At 43.9% G+C, this 18593-nt stretch overlaps 1 long non-coding RNA gene across 3 annotated transcripts in view; it reads left to right on the top strand.

The window, feature by feature from the left end:
- The first annotated feature begins 1729 nt into the window (after positions 1-1729).
- LOC137616678 (uncharacterized) overlaps positions 1730-18593 on the top strand; it is a 279052-nt gene continuing 262188 nt past the window's right edge. For 2 of the 3 annotated variants that reach the window (XR_011039478.1, XR_011039477.1), the window contains exons 1-2: positions 1739-1825; positions 18249-18357. This is a non-coding gene — a long non-coding RNA (uncharacterized lncRNA). Of the gene's footprint in view, positions 1826-18248; positions 18358-18593 lie in introns of all 3 variants that reach the window. The other variant, XR_011039479.1, reaches the window with a different exon arrangement.

The following is an 18593-nucleotide window of genomic DNA, read 5'->3' as shown; positions in this document are numbered from 1 at the left end:
GATGCTATAAGCCCAGGGGCCCCAACAGGGAAAATAGCCCAGTGAGGAAAGGAAACAAGAAAAAATAAAATATTCTAAGAACAGTAAAAACATTGAAATAAATATTTCCTATATTAACTATAAAAACTTTAACAAAACAAGATGAAGAGAAACTAAATAGAACAGTGTGCCCGAGTGTAACATCTGCAGATGTTAGCCCGCTGTGACTAATAGGTGTTTAGTAGCAAACGTATCATATTGAATGAAACACAAGAACAAACTTAATGAAAGGGTGAAAAATATTAGAATACAGATATGAATACAAAAATGTAAAATAATTTGCGAGCGTTTAGAGATGGTTTGGTCAAAGAGAGAAAATGGAAGATGACAGGCTGGTATGAAAAGTACCCCTTTAACAATACTGGGAGGGGGAAACGGAATCAAGAACTATAAAGGGCTGCATAACTAAATAATATAGGTATTAAGAAGAAGGAGTTTCGGCACACAGAAGGTGAGTGACTGTGAAAGTAGAATTGTATAATGTGTGTAAGGTCAGGGACGTTACCACATCGGCTACCACAACCACTAGTATATGAATGGCAAATTTGTCACTAGCGCCTGAAAAACTTTTGTATACAAGCAATTATTAAGCCGAAACTATCACATAATATTCAATTCCCTTTACTCTGTCAAAAATTTAAACCCAAAGGTAATTTATGTGTATCTACTTCAACCAGGATTTAACGCAATATTTTTGATGCTATGTCAGGAATGAATTAAGTTTTAATTTTGGCGAGTTTAGTGCAATTTTCATCCTTAATTCCCATTGGGTGTAATTAATGCCAAAAGTTAAAAAATATTGTAGGAGTAATACTTTTTAAACGCACATATACTGTATATAGTGAATATATGAGGTAGGGTAGAAATTTATATATATATATATATATATATATATATATATATATATATATATATATATTATATATATATGTATATATACACACATATATATATATATATATATATATATATATATATATATATATATATATATATATATATATATATATATATATATATATACAGTATATGCATACATACATATATATATATATATATATATATATATATATATATATATATATATATATATATATATATATATACATATATATATATATATATATATACATATATATATATATATATATATATATACCATCATCATCATCTCCTCCTACGCCTATTGAAGCAAAGGGCCTCGGTTAAATTTCGCTAGTCCTCGCTATCTTGAACTTTTAATTCAATACTTCTCCATTCATCAATATCCTACTTCGTGCTTCACAAGTCCTCAGCCATGTAGGGCTGGGTCTTCCAACTCTACCAGTGCCTTGTGGAGCCCACTGAATATATACTGTATACAATATATATATATATATATATATATATATATATATATATATATATATATATATATATATAAAGTATATGTATGCAGAGGGGGGCGGGGGTCTGTTAGCTTAATACTCCCCCCCCCCCATCAAAAAAATTCTGGGAAACAAGTCATAAAAGTAGTTCATGGTATTTCCTCCGTCTTATCATAAAACTAGCCGAATTAAGCTTATGAATTTAATGTATCTTTTGTTTTATCTTTATAACATGGTATTTAGAGGAAAGATACGATCAAATTAAATAATTAAAGAAAATATTTCCACGTTTTAATATTTTTGCCAAATGTATTCTTCCGCATTCCTGTCACATCATAAGATTCAGTGTTGTGGTTGGAGAACCTCTACTTTTTTACGACTTTTTAGGCAATTAAACGTTACACGTTTTATTTCCAAAGGTTAGTACCCTTCATTTAGATACAAGGTCAAGTATATTAGATTGTGTTTAGAGTTAGTTTGGTATTATTTTCAAATGAAACAAGAGGTAAATATGTAGTTTGCTGTGTTGATAGGTCGTAGGCTAAGACATTTTACCTATGGGGTAACTTCGTAAGTCGAAGTCTAATGTATAATGAATATTCATTTTAATAGCTCATAGAACTTCTAAATTATTGAAAAGTCCCTAGTTCTGAGGATTCTTCAGTAATGAGTTTCTCCTTTCTGTTTTTATTTCGAGTAATTATACAACGATATTGTGATTCCTAGGAGCCTGAATTATTGGGTTTTATTATAGTTACGGACAACTTCGTAGGTCCAAGTCTAATGTATAATGAATATTAGTTTTAATAGCTCATGAAACATCTAAATAGTTTAGAGGCCTCTAGTTCTGAGTATTCTCCAATAATCAATTTCTTTCTGTTTTTATTTCGAAATTCTGATTCCTGTGATACTGAATTATTGGGTTTTATTATAGTTACGGACAGGGATTTTGTCGATCTCAATTGTAGGGGACTTTTAATGAAAGCTATATCGACAAACCATTTCATCTTAAATCCAGGTGTTAATTACTGCATTGTTAGTAGTTAGTTACCACTTGTTAAGGATAAAAGGGAGACTTTTAACTATGGTAAACAGCTCTTCTAAGAAAGTCCAAAATTACCCATTGTTCTCTAGTCTTGGGAATTTTCATAGCCTCTGTACCAATTGTCTACCACTGTCCTGCTATAGAACCCTGTTGTTTTTGCATAAAAAACTGTTATTTCCCAAAGTTTTCTTTTTTTTAATTGTGTTCTGATGTTACAGTATTACCCTCCGCAAAAGTACCATTTCAGGTTACCACCACCCAACATAACCTCCCATCAGTAATGGGTTTAACCCAATGTGGGTATGTTTCCATGTCACTTCATACTAAACAAACTTTGTACCAAATCATCTCGTACCCAGTGTTGCATTTGGGTGCTACAAGCTGGTACCTTATAAATACCAGGAAAAATTACTAATCCTAGTAAGCAAATCTATTAGAATTTGGAGCTGCTCGTATATTATATTTATATAAGGTACGTTTACAAATTAACATTGAATATTGACAAACAGGACTCATGCCATATTATGGTACAGGGTTACGACTATAACCGATGGACACAAACATTATGAACAATGAATTGAAACTTCACATACAGGTATACAGGTATAAAGTAATGAGAAAAAAAATTACAAAAATATGCATGTTATCATAATTCTATCTACGAGTACTGTATGTTGATTCATGAACTTACACTTATTATTCACTAATATGTCTGCTCTGCCTTGGCTTGCTTCTCTCACTATTAAATATTATATTATTGCTTCTCTTTTCTGGCAAGTGGTAGCCTACATGTTGCACTGCGCGCTTTAGCTAAGTGGGCAAGTATTTTGTCCGACAAAAAATCAGGTGACCCAATCAACTATATACTTCCCGACAGCCTGGAATAACTGGTTAATTGGATATGAGATGATTATGGTAGGAGTTGAGCTGATCCCACCCCATCTGGGAATCTGGTTTTGGGTGGTATGAAATGAAAACTAATAATTTAGGGAACATAATCACTGGAGAAACCAACAGAACAATAAGAAAACTAGCATAGAAAATTTTCTTTCTTGCAAAAAAGAGTGGGTGAAACAACACTTACGGACTTAGTGCCACAGTTATAACTCGGGTCTGTTATCTTCCGAGCCACGTTTTCTATTGAACATAAATTTCTCTATATTTTTTAACATGGTCCGATTATAAAGGGAAACAAACACGAGCACTAGCTAACCTAACCTAACCTAGAAGCCGTATCTTTACTTACCCCCCTGCAATCCCCCCGAAAATGGCAGTATCCTTACCTTGAGCTGAGACATGGTCAGTAATGACTAGCTTAGGCTGAGACTAAATCTGCAATGACTTACCTTAATAGTCAGAGATCGAGTTATCTGAATCATGTGTAAAAACTGGGGTGATTGTTCAAATAAAAAAAGCACTTGTCCACAAAACTAGCATTTACAGTAATCGCTCACACATGAAATGCACTGGACACGCTTCTTACTTTCATCTTTATAGCATTACCGGAAAAATAATGTAATTTCTTTGTGTTGGTTAAATTTGCAACTAGTTCAAAGTGTAACCATGGATAAACTGAAGTAGCCAAGCTAAGCTCAGCTTTATGATTTGAAAGTGCACAGGCGACCATAAAGTTGCGTTGAATAATTATTTCCACCAAGAACTGATCAAATGATGTGATTATAATGTATCTAACTTTTTAGTACAGATTGGGTGAAACAGGAGAGAAACACCATGTTTTTAAATATGTAACTTCCCTGGTAGTTACATATATATAACTAAATGCCGCGTTTCGTCGCGCGCACGGCAGAAATTCAAATTTCGCGGCAACCGCCGCCATGACAGTAGGTGGTCATATATGAGCGCCATCTCTCATAGGTTACCAGAACCATTCCCAACATTCCTCAGAAATTCCCTGCCGTTGATCGAGTCAACACCTAGGAAATTCGTTCGCTGATATTACTTTATTCTACAATTTGGTGAAGTACCTTTTGTCTGATTATTGTTAATGGCTTTCGCTGCTTGTTTTTGGATATTCTTTTGACTTTTCACTTTAGATTTAGATAGACTCTGTTGGATTTTGACCTGGACTTTTTTCTGTTTTTTCTGTTTACAAAATGGCTGACTCTGTAAGAAAGTGTAGTAGAGGATGCAAGACACGTATGCCTAAGGCCTCTATTGATCCTCACTCAATTTGTACTGGTTGCAGAGGTCAGGTTTGTACGTATAATAACAGATGTGATGAATGTCAGTCTTTGTCTAATTCAGAGTGGAATGTGTTTGATCGCTATATTAAGCGACTAGAGAAGGATAGACTTAGAAGGGCTAGATCGACCAGTGTGCTTTCAAATAGATCTTCTGATGGTAATATTCCTTCCAATGTACATAATTCTAATATTCCAGACCCCGCCTTGGTGTCAGAGGTAAGTGAACCTTCTTTAAAGGGTGTGATGGCTGCTATTTCAGCCTTAGGCGCACAGGTTCGTTCCCTAACTTCGGAAAAAGAGGTTATGTGGGGTGCACTGCGTGGCTTGCAAAGCAAGCTTGTAAATAGTGACAGTGAAGTGAAGGGTGCGTCCATTCGTGTCCGTCATAATCCCAGCCCGGGACCTCTTCCATGCTCCCCAACCCCTGGGAGAAGGAATGTCGAAAGGCCAAAGGATATGTCAGACCTTGATCAGCGAACGGACGTCCCCTCCAGCGATCCTGTTGACGAATCCCAGGTCGCTCCCCCTCGCCGCTGGAAAGGCGAGGTAAGTAAGTATGCGTCTTCATCAGATGACGCAAAACCGCGACGTGGTTGGCGCCAACCACTGCGTTCAAGACCTCTCAAGAGACGTATGTCTCTTACTAAACCATCCTGCAGTAACTGGTGTTCGCCGGAGGTTTTCGTTTCGGAAGAAGACGACGTGTCAGCGCCAAAACATTCACGTAAGACACATAGTTCGTCGGAGGAAGAAGGTGCTCAGTTTACTTCTGTAAACGCTTCTTCCCCTCCCCCAGATTGGGAAATGTCGCAAGGACTTTCCCCTGGTAGCCACCCGACTACTTTTGACGATCCCTCGCAGCGATCGGTACACAGTTCAGATCACTCACAAGGCTCGCTGGAAATGTCGCAAGGACTTTCCCCTGGTGGTCACCCGACTACGGTTGACGATCCCTCGCAGCGATCAGTACACGGTTCATTTAGCGCACACGGTGCTCATCAAGTGTCTGATCTGTCTTAACTAAAGAAGTCGATTTTGTCACTGTTTGACGCTTACGATTCTCGAACAGAGAAGTCTCGTCCAGAAGAACCTAAAGACATCAACAGACCAAGGAAAGGAGCTGCCGTTAACCAAGACGTTATCGGACAGCGTATTTATCCTACTCTCAGCAACGCTCCCTAGCAGCGATCGGAACGCGTTGCCGGAAGCGACAAGGTTCTGGTCTCTCCCTCGAGGCATTCTGGACGCAGACAGCAGTCTGGACGCATGCAGTCAGGATTTGTCCACACAGCATGATAGACAAGCAGTTGTCTCCCCTTCGTGACTTGCTGGACGTGCGACTAACGCTCCCTCGCATCAGGCTGTAAACATTCAACATGCGGGACGCATGCCGCGCGCTGGAAGCTCACGGCAAACTGGACGCATGCAGCAGTCTGGACGTATGCTGGACGCATGCAGTCAGGTTTTGCCACCACAGCATGTTAGACAAACAGTTGTCTCTCCTTCGCGATCTACTGGACGTGATACTAATGCTTCCTCGCGTCATGCTGTAGACTTACAGCATGCGGGACTCCTGCAGCACGCTGAAACCTCATGGCAACATGGACGCATGCAGCAGTCTGGAAGCATGCAGCAATCTGGACGCATACTGGACGCATGCAGTCAGGACTTTTCCTCGCACCAGGATAGACAAGTTGTTGTCTCTCCTTCGCGACTCTGGACGCGCAGCTAACGCTCCCTCCCGTCACGCGGTTGACATGCAGCGTGCTGAACGCTCACTGGACGCACGCGAGCAGGACTTACCCTCGCAGCAACGTGATGCCTCTTCACAATTGGATGATATCCTTCGCGATGTTCCATCAGGACAGGATGAGGTCTTTATGGAAGACGATAACCGACAGGATGATGCGGTTTTGTCTCCTACCCATTCGACTCAGGAGATCAATGTTCCTTTAGCAAAGGTGTTAGAGGATAAATCTCAGGATTTGCTGCAGGCAGCTGACCTTAAAAAGCTTCTGACAGTTTTAACATCTCTGTATCCAGAGGACTTTACACAACCTATGCCTCAGAGACCTCCCTCTCAGTTTTTGAAGGGCAGACCCCAAAGAACATCCTCCTTCAAGAAGATGGTTCTTGCTAGATCGGTTAAGCGAGCTTTCTCGACTCTCAACAAATGGACGTCCAAGAGGAAGGATCTAGGGAAGGCCTCATTTTCCTTTCCTCCAACTACTTTGGCCTCCAGATCTAGTGTGGGGTATTCGACTGGGGAGGTTCTCGGTCTGGGAGTACCTGCCTCCTCCCAGGGAGACTTCTCCAGACTTGTTGACTCTTCACGCAGGTCAGCCATGAGCAAGTCGAAGATTATGTGGTCCAATTCTGAAATGGGCCATCCGCTGAAGGGAATTTTTAGGACAATAGAAGTCTTCAGCCTTATGGACTGGACTCTCGGAGCAATCGCAGAGGCCACAGACCCTAAGAACGAGGCTCAGATGCATCTGATTGCCTGTCTGGATAAGGTTGTGAGGGATGGCTCCATCGAACTTTCCGCCCTTTTCACTACAGGAGGTCTTAAAAAGAGGGCTATGCTTTGTTCCTTTTTACCTTTAGGTTTGTCTCTTGTTCAGAGATCTGAACTTTAATTTGCTCTGTTGGGTAAACATCTTTTCCCTCCGGACTTAGTGAAAGATTTGTCAGCAGCTCTGGCACAACAGGCTACACAAGATCTCATCTCTAGGACTGCTAAGAAAGTCCTCCCAGCTAGCTTTCTAACAAAGAAACAAAAGGAGGGTCCTCCCACTCGTCAGCCCTTTCGTGGGAGAGCCCCTTCAAGAGGAACTCAGAGGATTGCGGCTGGAGGTCAAGCTCGCAGATTCCGAAGACAGCAAGCCAAATCAAGGAAGTGAGACATGCAATCTCCAGACACTAGTGGGAGCCAGGCTTTCCCACTTTTGGGGAGAGTGGAGCCAAAGGGGGCCGGACATCTGGACGATCAATGTCCTCAGGGACCAAGGCAGCAGCTCTTCAAGAGCAAGTGAACCTTATGCTGTCAAAATCAGCCATAGAAGTGGTAGAGGACACCTCCTTGGAGGGGTTTTACAACTGTCTTTTCCTAGTTCCGAAAAGCTCGGGGGATTGGAGACTTGTGCTGGACGTCAGTCCATTAAACAAATTCGTCTGCTAAGTAAAATTTGCCATGGAGACTTCAGCGTCAGTCCTTGCAGGCACCAGACATGGAGACTGGAGACTGGATGGTGTCATTGGATCTGCAGGACGCGTGTTTCCATATCCCGATACACCCGGACCACAGAAAGTTTCTAAAGTTCGTGTTCCTGAAGACTACTTATCAGTTCAAAGCACTCTGTTTTGGACTGAGCACGGCTCCCTACGTTTTTACCCGAGTAATGTCTGTGGCTCGCTGGCTTCACCTAAAGGGAGTAAGGATTTCTTTGTACCTGGACGACTGGCTACTCAGAGCAGAGTCACAAGTAAAGTGTCTGGAGGCTCTTCAAATGACAATGTCCTTGACGCAACAGTTAGGTCTGATGGTAAACCTGGCCAAATCCCAACTAACACCCTCACAGAATATCATTTATCTGGGGATGAGAATTCACTCAGCGGTTTTTCGGGCTTTTCCAGCCCCGAAACGCATTCTGGATTGCCTAGTAAAAGTGCGACATTTCCTAGACTTACGGTCCTGCTCGGTGAGAGATTGGATGAGTCTCCTGGGCACCCTCTCATCGGTCGAACAGTTCGTGTCCCTGGGAAGACTTCATCTATGGCCTCTTCAATTTCATCTGACAAAGTTTTGGACGAGAGGTCAAAGTCTGGAAAAGTGGATGCCTATCCCTCTGGGGATCAGGAATCACTTGGATTGGTGGGACGATACCAACAAACTCCGGGAGGTCTCGATCTGTATCAGAAGAACCCCGACCTAGTGTTGTTCTCCGACGCCTCGGACATGGGGTGGGGGGGCAACACTCGGGAAGGTCGAGACATCGGGTATGTGGATAGTCTCAAAGGAAATGGCACATGAATATCAAAGAGCTAGTGGCCATTCACCTAGCCCTCATTCACTTTCAGAAGGAAGTCTGAGGAAGAGTGGTTCAGATTAACACAGACAACACCACTGCGTTGGCTTGCATCAAAAAGTAGGGAGGCACTCATTCGGCCTCACTTTACGAGGCTGCGAGAGATTTACTTCTCTGGGCAAAAGCGAAGGACGTAACCTTGATTACTCGCTTCATCGAAGGGGAGAAAACATCAGGGTGGATATGCTCAGTAGAAGAAGGCAAGTTCTAATTATAGAGTGGACCTTGCCTCATGAGGTGTGCACCAGCCTTTGGATGTTGTGGGGTCAACCCTTGATAGACAAAGAGGTTGCCAGTATTTTTCTCTCCAGTCCCAGACCAGGAAGCAGCCATAGTGGATGCATTTCTTCTGAACTGGGAGGGTCTAAACGTGTATGCTTTTCCTCCATTCAAGATCCTAGACAGAGTCCTGAAAAAATTCAGAGAATCGCCCAATGTCTGCATGACCCTGATAGCTCCATTTCGGCCCATGAGACCTTGGGTTGCGGAGATGATAGAGTGGCTGGTAGATACCCCCAGAACATTACCAAATCGGAGCGATCTACTCAAACAGCCTCACTTAGAGAGGTACCACCAAAATCTCCTCGCTCCCAATCTGACTGCCTTTCGACTATCGAAAAGCTGGCAAGAGCGAAGGGCTTTTCAAGGGAGGCTGCACGAGCTATCGCCAGAGCGAGAAGGACATCCATTATTAGGGTCTACCAATCCAAGTGGGACATATTTAGAGTATGGTGCAGGAATAACAAATTTTCCTCTACCAGTACCTTTATAGCCAATATAGCAGATTTTCTGTTGTATCTGCGTACAAGAGAAGCTGGCTGTGCCTACCATCAAGAGTTACCGCAGCATGCTAGCCTCCGGCTTTCGTCACCGACTCATTGATGTGTCAGGTAACAAGGATCTTTCAGATCTCATTAGATCTTTTGTGAAGACTAATAGGAGGGACAATCCAACCCCCTCTTGGAACCTGGAACCTGGAAATAATTTGTATTTTTCCTAACATATAAACCTGAAGCTAATTATACAAATTGGCCCGCCACCCTGTCCCCCTAGAAGTCCTGCCAGAAAGCAAAAGTGGTTACTCAACCGACAGGTGTGAGTGAGGGGGGTAGCTAGTCTACCCCAACCCCCTCCCGCTAACTAGCTGATGGGGTAATTATCCCTCACTAAAATTGTCTTGGCTGGTTTTCAGCATTGCCAAAAGTAATACCCTAATAAATAGCTTCAGGTTTGTATGTTAGGAAAAATACAAATTATTTCCAAATTTGTTATAGTTCTGCCGTGCGCGCGACGAAACGCGGGATTAAGCTATATATATGTAACTACCAGGTAAGTATATTTAAAAATTAATTTTTGCAGTAATAAAAATACAATTTTTTTTTTTTTTTTTTTTTTTTTTTTTTTTTTACATGGGCACAGTACAGTATAGGTCAAAGGTAAATACATCAGCAGATAAACAGACCACCAAAATCCAGTAGACAATAGGAACAAAAATTAAGAGAAGCTACATTTCCATTGGACCAGAGAAATCAATGGCTGGAGCTACTGCGTATTCAGGAGAAAATTAGCTTACTGCGCAGAGAGTTGAGGTTAAAAAAAAAGTTGGGACAAACATTGAAAGTAACGGAAGCTACTATTTGTGACTGTTATCTTGGTAAGCAGATCTATTAGAACTTAGAGCTGCTCTTATATTTTATTTACATAAGGTACTTTTGCGAATTAACATTGAATATAACAAATAATTGTTCACATACTAACAGACCATCCGTTATTAATGTGGATATTCTTTCAGCGCAGCTGGAAGGTAGCCATTAGACTAAAAGTGTGTGGTGGCAACCCTGCCTAACTGCTTGAGCGGATAGGCTGAGGGTGGCCAGGGGTAACCCAGCCACCTCTATATATACTCTCACTGCTGTGAGCTACGTCACTTTTTCTTTTGGCTCGGTAGATAGTGGACATATCCTCTCCCCTCCAAGGCTGTCATTGGACATTTTTAATCTTTCTCTTTTCAGGTGTACTTGCTTATTCTGATCGCCTCCATGCGGGCCTGTCCTTTGCGCCAGGGTGATGCGTGCGGTACCTTCATATCATTGTTGGAGACCGACCCACACTCTGTGTCCTTCGTGTAGAGGGCATCTGTGCTAGCAGGGTTGGCCCTGTGCAGAGTGTAGGGAGTGCCTTGCCTCCCAATGGGAGAAATTTGGATGGCTCAGAAAGAAGGCTAAGCGCAATTTTTCTCCCTCAGGGGCGAGGAAGGTGCGTCCTTCTTCTCTCACCCCCAAATCTCTTTCTAAAGATTCTTCTCATTCGCGCTCTTCCGAGGGACGATCGAACAGGAGTGCAGACTGTCCAACTGCTTGGCAACCTTGGGGTACTCAGGTGGTAGTTACTTCCCCTAGAGGAGCAACTTTACCTCCAGCCGCAAAGGAGCCATTTTCCCTTACAGATGTTTTGCATGTACATTATGTCTGACCTTAGGGGTTTCTGCGTCCCCAATGAAGGAAGAACTTGTTCGCCTCCTTCAGTGCGGTACCAGGAATAACCTTTCTCCAGAGCCTTCAACATCTCTCGCTTTGGAGGTTTGCAAAGTCCATCAGCTGCCCTGTCCTGGACCTTCCACTTGCGGACGAGGCAATCGCTCGTGTTCGCCCCTCCAACAACCTCCTGCTGATGACAATCTTACTTGCCATTCTGGGACATTGTCGTCTTGCAACCTTCAGCCTTCTCTTTCTTCCCACAGGAACGCTTCAGCTGTAGGTGATGATCTTCCAGAGACCAGCACTCCTTCCACCAGCGGCACGAGGGGACAAGTTTCTCCATCTCCTCGTCTTTCGGGACACTTCTCCTGGTCGTTGTTCGCAACGTTCTGAAGATCAACAGGATCGTAGGTCATCACGATCCAAACGCTCTTCAATTAGAAGGCTTTCTTGCTCTAGAGCTTCATGCTTATGAGACCATCGGTCTCAATGCTCTTCTCGGAGGAGATCCTCTTCACAAGGAGAAGTAACGCAATCGCGCTCTGCACAATCACGAGCATCTGAGTCTAGACCTAGGTCCAGATGCTCGCATTCTAAAACTCGACGATCTAGATCACGAGGGCGATGTTCACGCTCACAAGGGAGCCGTTCACTATCGTGAGGCCGACGCTTATGTTCACGCCGTTCTAGAACGAGAGCTACACGCTCCCGTTCACAATCGCAAACCGCGCGTTCACGATCAAGGTCTAGATGTTCCTAGTACAGAGGTAGAGGTAGGCATTCGCGCAGTCCACCGCATAGCCCCTCAACCCATCCATCTCCTAAACGACCTCGGACTAATCCTGATCATGAGACAGACTGACTAACTCAAACAGGCGTCCAGCAAAACCTCCGGTGCCCTTTGCTGCTTGGGGTGCTTTAGCAAAGTGTTCGTCTATGCAACGCTCGGCCGCACGTCCTGGTGTGATGCGTTCACCAATGCTTAGGGTCGCCCCTGCTTCATTGGGCAAAGGTGCTTCTTTGCAGCCTCAGGAATGTGCTATGCCTTCCTCTTTCAGTATGGCTCCTTGTGCTCGTGTTGCGAGCACTTCTGCATGTGAATTGCACCCGTTGTCGCGCAAAACTCACGGTTTTGCACACGAATTTTGTAAGTTGCACTCAAATTCGCGATTTCCACAAGCGATTCATGAGCAGAGGTTTCGGAACTGTGAGCAAGTGCGGTACCAAGTCCTCTGCCTCTAGCTTCTACCACCTCCAGTGGCAGGCCCTATACCCTTCCCGGAAGGGTTTAAGTAGCCTCCTAATTGGTTTGCTGACATTCCTATCAGACGGGACCGTCCGCCGAAGGAACATATCCTGTTGCCGCAAAGACTCTGCCCTATGTCTGCACAGACTTCCTCTAGAGCACCCCCTGAGAGCTTACCTAAAGGTTCTGAGCTCCCTGAATGGGTAAGTATCTTCCTCTCTACCCTACAGGAGTCTGTGGGTGTAGCTCCTCCACTGCCACAGCCTCTGACTGCTCCACTTGGAGCTACTCCAAGAATTCCCTTTGAGTTTTCTTTGAGTTCGTCTCTTTGGAGTCTTGAGCCTAGGAGACCATCGTCGGACAAGGCACAAAGATCACCTTCATCTCGGTCTCGTGCCAAGGTGTCACCTTCTTCTGACTTATATGGCTAACCTTCCCTTTACTCCGGTTAAGACGAGGGAAACCATGACTAAGAGGCAGAAGAGAAGGATGAGAGGCGTACCCCACCTCAAGCTGATATCATCCACCCCAGGAGAGTAGGGACATTGGGTCGCCCAGGGATATCTGTACACCCCTTCAACCCTCAAGAAATTGAAGTAGTATCGCCGGACCAGCATCCGATTTCTTTATCTCCACCTGAGGAAGAGTCTTTGGCTCCCTCTGTCGAAGCTTCAGCTGCCAGTGTCCCAAAACCCTCGCAAGTTCCCCCTTATAACACCGTGGAGGAACATCCTGTGCGAAGAGGGTCTAAGGACACCAAAACCAAACTAAAGAACGCTGCGGCACGGGAAGCTTGTTTGGCAGAGGCTCGCAGAAGGTCCCCTTTGGCAAGTCCTTGATTGATCCTGTTGACAACCCTGACCTACCCCAAGCTCTGGATGTAAGATGAACCTTTGGACATGAACAATGAAAATCTTCTGAGAGCAGCCAGTCCGAACTTTCACTCGCAACAAGAGAAGGAGAGTTGGAACATACCTTTTGGTAGGTCCTCTCTTGCATGAACGCCATCAATAGGTGATGAAATCCTAGTACCACCACCCAGGAGGGTAAGGATATGGTTCTCTATGAGATCTTCAAGACCCAGAAGCCTCCAAGAACCAGTACAGCCTTGCCCTGGTCTAAAGGTCTGATGGCTGCCAAAAGGAAGACTGTCGCTCAGATAGCCAAAACTTCTAGTCCCTTGAAGACAGGTTCCTCTTCTCGGTCTTTACCACTTCCTTTTGTCCTCCAAAGGAAGTACTATGAGATCGAAGGAGAACCGCATTCGACCATGTCCCTCGACTCTTCGGTGGAATCTCTGACGAAGGATCTTGTCTCAAACCCTCTCCTCTCTCAGGGGCTCCCTCTCGGCAGTTGAGGTCCTTAACATAGGGAGAGGTGCGAAGTATACCATGCAAGCGGCTTCGTGGCTCGACTTACGGTTTGAGACCCTTGGGCGCAATTGGTACGCTCCCATGATCTTTCTAAGGAGTCTGCCAGGAAGACTTTGGAGTCTTTAATTTTGTCGGGTACCTGAATGCTTGTTCTTATCGCACCATGTCTTCAACTTGTGGGCGAACACTATACTCAAAAGAAGGGATACCGTCATTGGGAAATTACATAAGCAGGTGCCAAAGGTGGAAGTTTCCCAGTTGAGGAATTCCACCCTTGAGGGTTCTGTCTTCGTTCTAAAGGACATTGAGAAGGCTGCTGAACGCTGGAGGAAATCGTTGAACGATTCTCTCCTTCATAGGGCTTGACATTACTGTAAGGCCCTATGGAAGACCTTCCCAGTATTCTTGCAGTCTGCAAGCCCCTTCTTCTCATCCCTCAACCTTGAGGTATCTAAGCAGCCCTTTCAGTCCAAAGGCCAGAAAAGGAGCAAGTCCTTCATAGGAAAAAGGGAGCGAAGGGCAGTGGCCGATTTGGTCACTCCTACTAGGAATGGCATTCCTCTTCACCTACTACCTGTAGGAGGATTCCTGCAGCACCTCTGGCAGAGGTGGCAGTTCCACGGGGCAGATCTCTGGAGGATCGAAGTGGTTGCCTTAGGGTATCGTGTTTCTTTCATCCAATCTCTCGGGGTCCAGTGTATCTAAGCTTCTATGTGAAGGGATGCGCAAAAGAGCTGACTCTCAGGGCCGAAGTCCAGACCATGCTGCAGAAGGGTGCTCTGCAAGAGCTTGCTGACGGGTCCCCTGGCTTTTACAGTCAATTTTTTTTTTCTAGTGAAAAAGGTGACGAGGCTGGAGACCAGTCATCGATCTCTCCCCTCTGAACAAGTTTGTGCAACAGACTCAGTTTAGATTGGAGGCGCCAGACATGGTCATTCAGGTGTTTCGACCAAGGGATTTCATGTGCACATTGGATCTCAAGGATGCATGCTTCCAGATCCCAATCCATCCGTCTTCAAGGAAGTCTCTCAGATTCATACATGAGGACAAAATATACCAGTTCAAGGTTCTATGCTTCGGTCTCGCGACAGCTCCTCAGGTCTTTACCAGAGTGTTCGCCCTAGTGTCATCATGGGCTCACAGGAATGGCATTCGTCCCCTCAGATACCTGGACGATTGGCTAATCCTGGCAGACTCAGTGACGACCCTTCTTCGTCACTGAGACATGCTTCTCAAATCTAAAGAAATCATCACTGCTACCTTCGCAAAGACTGGCATACCTTGGTATGATAATAGGCACCGTCCAACAGAAAGTCATCCCATAGAGTACACAGACTGAGAGAGGTGGCTTCACCCTTCCTCAGAAGGGAAGTTCTACTGGCCTCTCGTTGGTTGAGTCTGTTAAGTCACCTAACCTCTCTCCTCCGTCTAGTTCCAAACGGCCGCCTCAGGATAAGATCCCTGCAATGGCAGCTAAAGTTCATGTGGAACCAACACTCGGATCCACCAGACACTCAAGTTCCTATTACTGTACTCTGGAACAAGTGACGGACTTGCTTTGGTGGGTGGCAGACGAAAATCTTCACAAAGGTCAGAATCTTCTCGTCCCTCCTCCGGACATGATGTTCTTCACAGACGCATCAAAAGAAAGGTGGAAGGACCACTTGCTGCATCATATGATCTCCTGACTTTGGTCAGAGTCAGAAAGGTACCAGCACATAAATCTCCTAGAGATGAGAGCAGCATATCTAGCTCATCATTTCCAACAGTTGCTGGCAGGTCACTCTGTGGTGTTGATGAGCGACAACACAACAGTAGGGACTTGCATAAACAAACAAGGTGGTACCTTTTAGCAGCCTCTATGCCATTTTGCAGTAAAGATCCTCAGATCGTCAGGAGAACATTTGGTGTCCCTACTTGGCTCATTTCATTCCTGGCAAGAAGAATGTGCTCGTGGACAATCTGAGCAGAGCGACTTGGATAGTAGGCTCCAAATGGTCTTTGAATCATCTGATGGCCAACAAAGTCCTGACTTGGTTGGTTTCCCTGACTGTAGACCTGTTTGCAATATCTCTGAACAGTAAGCTTTCACTGTACTGTTCTCCAGTCCTGGACTGGACAACATCGACGTATACGCCTTTCCCCCGGTCTGTCTGATAAGACTGCTCAACAAAAGTAGAGCATCCAAAAACCTAATGATGATTCTGCTATGGCATCATGCAGAGTGGTTCCTGAACTTCCTGTAACTACTAGTAGATCTACCGAGAGAGCTCTCTCCATGACTGGATCTACTCAAACAACCACACCCAAACATCTTCCACAGAACCGTGCAGTCACTTCGACTTCACACCTGGAGAATCCAGCGTCTCCTCTCTCAGAAGGGCTTTTCATGACAAGTTGCGGAGAGAATGTCCAGATACTTGAGTAAGTCCTCTGCCTCCATGTACCAGGCAAAATGGACAGTCTTCTGTGATTGGTGTTGTGGAAGGAATATCTCTCCTCTCAGTGCATCTATACCAGTAATAGCGAAGTTCCTTGTATATCATCGGAAGAAAAAACTCCTTTAAGTCTCAGCGGTGAAAATCTGTCGCTCAGCATTGAGCCTCGCCTTTAAACTGAAATGAGTGGACATTTCCTCTTCGTTGGCGCATTTTTTTACTCATACGGAGTTACGAGATCACTTGCCCTCAGTCAGAGATTAGGCCTCCTCCTCCGAACGGGGTTCGCGTCTTGAGATCCTTAAAAGGACCTTCCTACGAACCATTACGCCATGCACCTAACCAAAACCTCACTTTGAAGATGACGTTCCTGCTCGCTTTAGCCTTGGCAAAGAGCCTCTGAACTTCATGGCCTCTCGTATGACATCACCCATTCAAGGGGATCGGTGGAAGTGACACTCAGCTTCGTCCCTGAGTTCATTGCTAAGGCTCAAGATCCGGGGGTACTGGACCCTAGATTTCGGCCCTTTCAGATTGCGAGTCTCCGTTTTTTAACCAGTGACCCAGATCAGTTGTTGCTATGCCCAGTGAGGAGTTTGAGATACTGTCTTAAACACACTGCAGCAACATGGCCCCGACTAACATCTCTGTTTGTTAGCTTCGGTAGGGTAAAGAGAAGGATAACTAAAAACAGTTTCATCCTGGATTCGCCAGGTGATCAAAACAGCTTTAGTTCCTGATCCTCCTCCGGCTCGACAACCTAGAGCCCATGATGTCCGGGGCATCAGTACGTTCTTGGCATTCAAACTCAACTTTTGTGTATTGCAAGTATTACAAGTGGGCGTGTCGAAAAGACAAAATACATTCACAGCTCATTATTTAAAAGATGTAACCCACAGGAGACTCGTACTTTTACTATTGGTCCTGTGGTGGCTGCTCAACAAGTGGTTTAAGAATGCCTCAGGCTCCTTGATGGACAAGTAGCAGTTGGTTTACGGCATTGGTTATCCTGGCTAAGACTGGGATGAATGAGAGTGTCTGGGTTTTCCTTTCTTCATTTTCCCTTCCCTTGGGATACAGCACCATGGGTCCCTCTGCAAGCTGGCTTCACCCTCTGCAGGTAATTATCACTTCCCTTGTGTAGCCCAGTATGTCATAAACTTAAATACTGTCCGCGTCCCCATTGTTTCCCGCGAGGTAAGCAAGGGGAAACCTCTTACCAATTCCTATATAAACTCAGAATGTGCTCATATAAGACATACAAACTCTCATTACATTGAATTGCTCAGGCCACTATTATACTCACTTTGTATATTTTAGTGAGATGTCTTAAGTTTCCCTAGACCACAGTCATATACTGTACTAGGTAAAACCGGGTCAGTGTCCATGCCAGAATTAGGACTTGCACCCACCTAATGGAATGTTTGTTTGTATGGGAATAAAGGGCAAATTCGGAGATATGTATTTTTCCCTAACTGATATAAACCTGAAGATTTTTTCTATTTTATATAAAATGGCTTGCTATCACCTGTCCCCCATAAGTCCTGCCTGCAATCAATATTGACGTAGTTCTCATCTGTGATGGTATATATAGAGGTGGCTGGGTACCCCCTAGCCACTCCCGGCCTACCTGCTCAAGCGGTTAGGCAGCATTGCCACTTTACACTTTTAGTCTAATGGCTACCTTCCAACTTTGCCGAAAGAATATCCAGATAAATAACTACAGGTTTGTATTAGTTGGGGAAAAATACAAATTATCTCCGAATTCTTCATATTCAGATATTTGTGAAACTTAAAACTTTTGATAGTCAATTCATTAATACATATGAAAAAGGTAATATTGCTTTTTGAAAAGTTCTTTTAGATAATCATAAAAGTAAGAACGTCATGGTCAATTCTGTTATATGATTATTAAAAAATTGTTGAAGAATTTTGAAAATAATTTCACAAATGTTCTTCTTTTTATCTCAGGTGCATCTTGAGCTATGGGAGACTGAAATTGGTTTCTAATTTTGCTGCTCTTCATGGAGAACATTGAATCTATAAAAACCAGCCAGCTGCATTAGCTAACATTTTAAAGGTAACGTTGATAAAGAGCGTTGTTTGTTAGATTTGAATGGTATAAAATTGAGGTCGAATTGACTTATAAGTAAATTGAAATTGGTTTAGTCCTTTTATGGATTATGATGATTATAGATTACCAATGGGTTGCATTAGGATAGGCAAGTTTTTGGACTGAGTCTGAGATTTAATTTAAGTTATAATTCGATTCATAATTTCTTATTCAATGCAGAATTACAGTATGGTTGTCTTCTT

Source organism: Palaemon carinicauda, chromosome 22, assembly GCF_036898095.1.
Source record: "Palaemon carinicauda isolate YSFRI2023 chromosome 22, ASM3689809v2, whole genome shotgun sequence".
NCBI lineage: Eukaryota > Metazoa > Arthropoda > Malacostraca > Decapoda > Palaemonidae > Palaemon > Palaemon carinicauda.
Note: the sequence above shows the minus strand (reverse complement) of the source record. Positions and strands in the feature narration are given on the sequence as shown.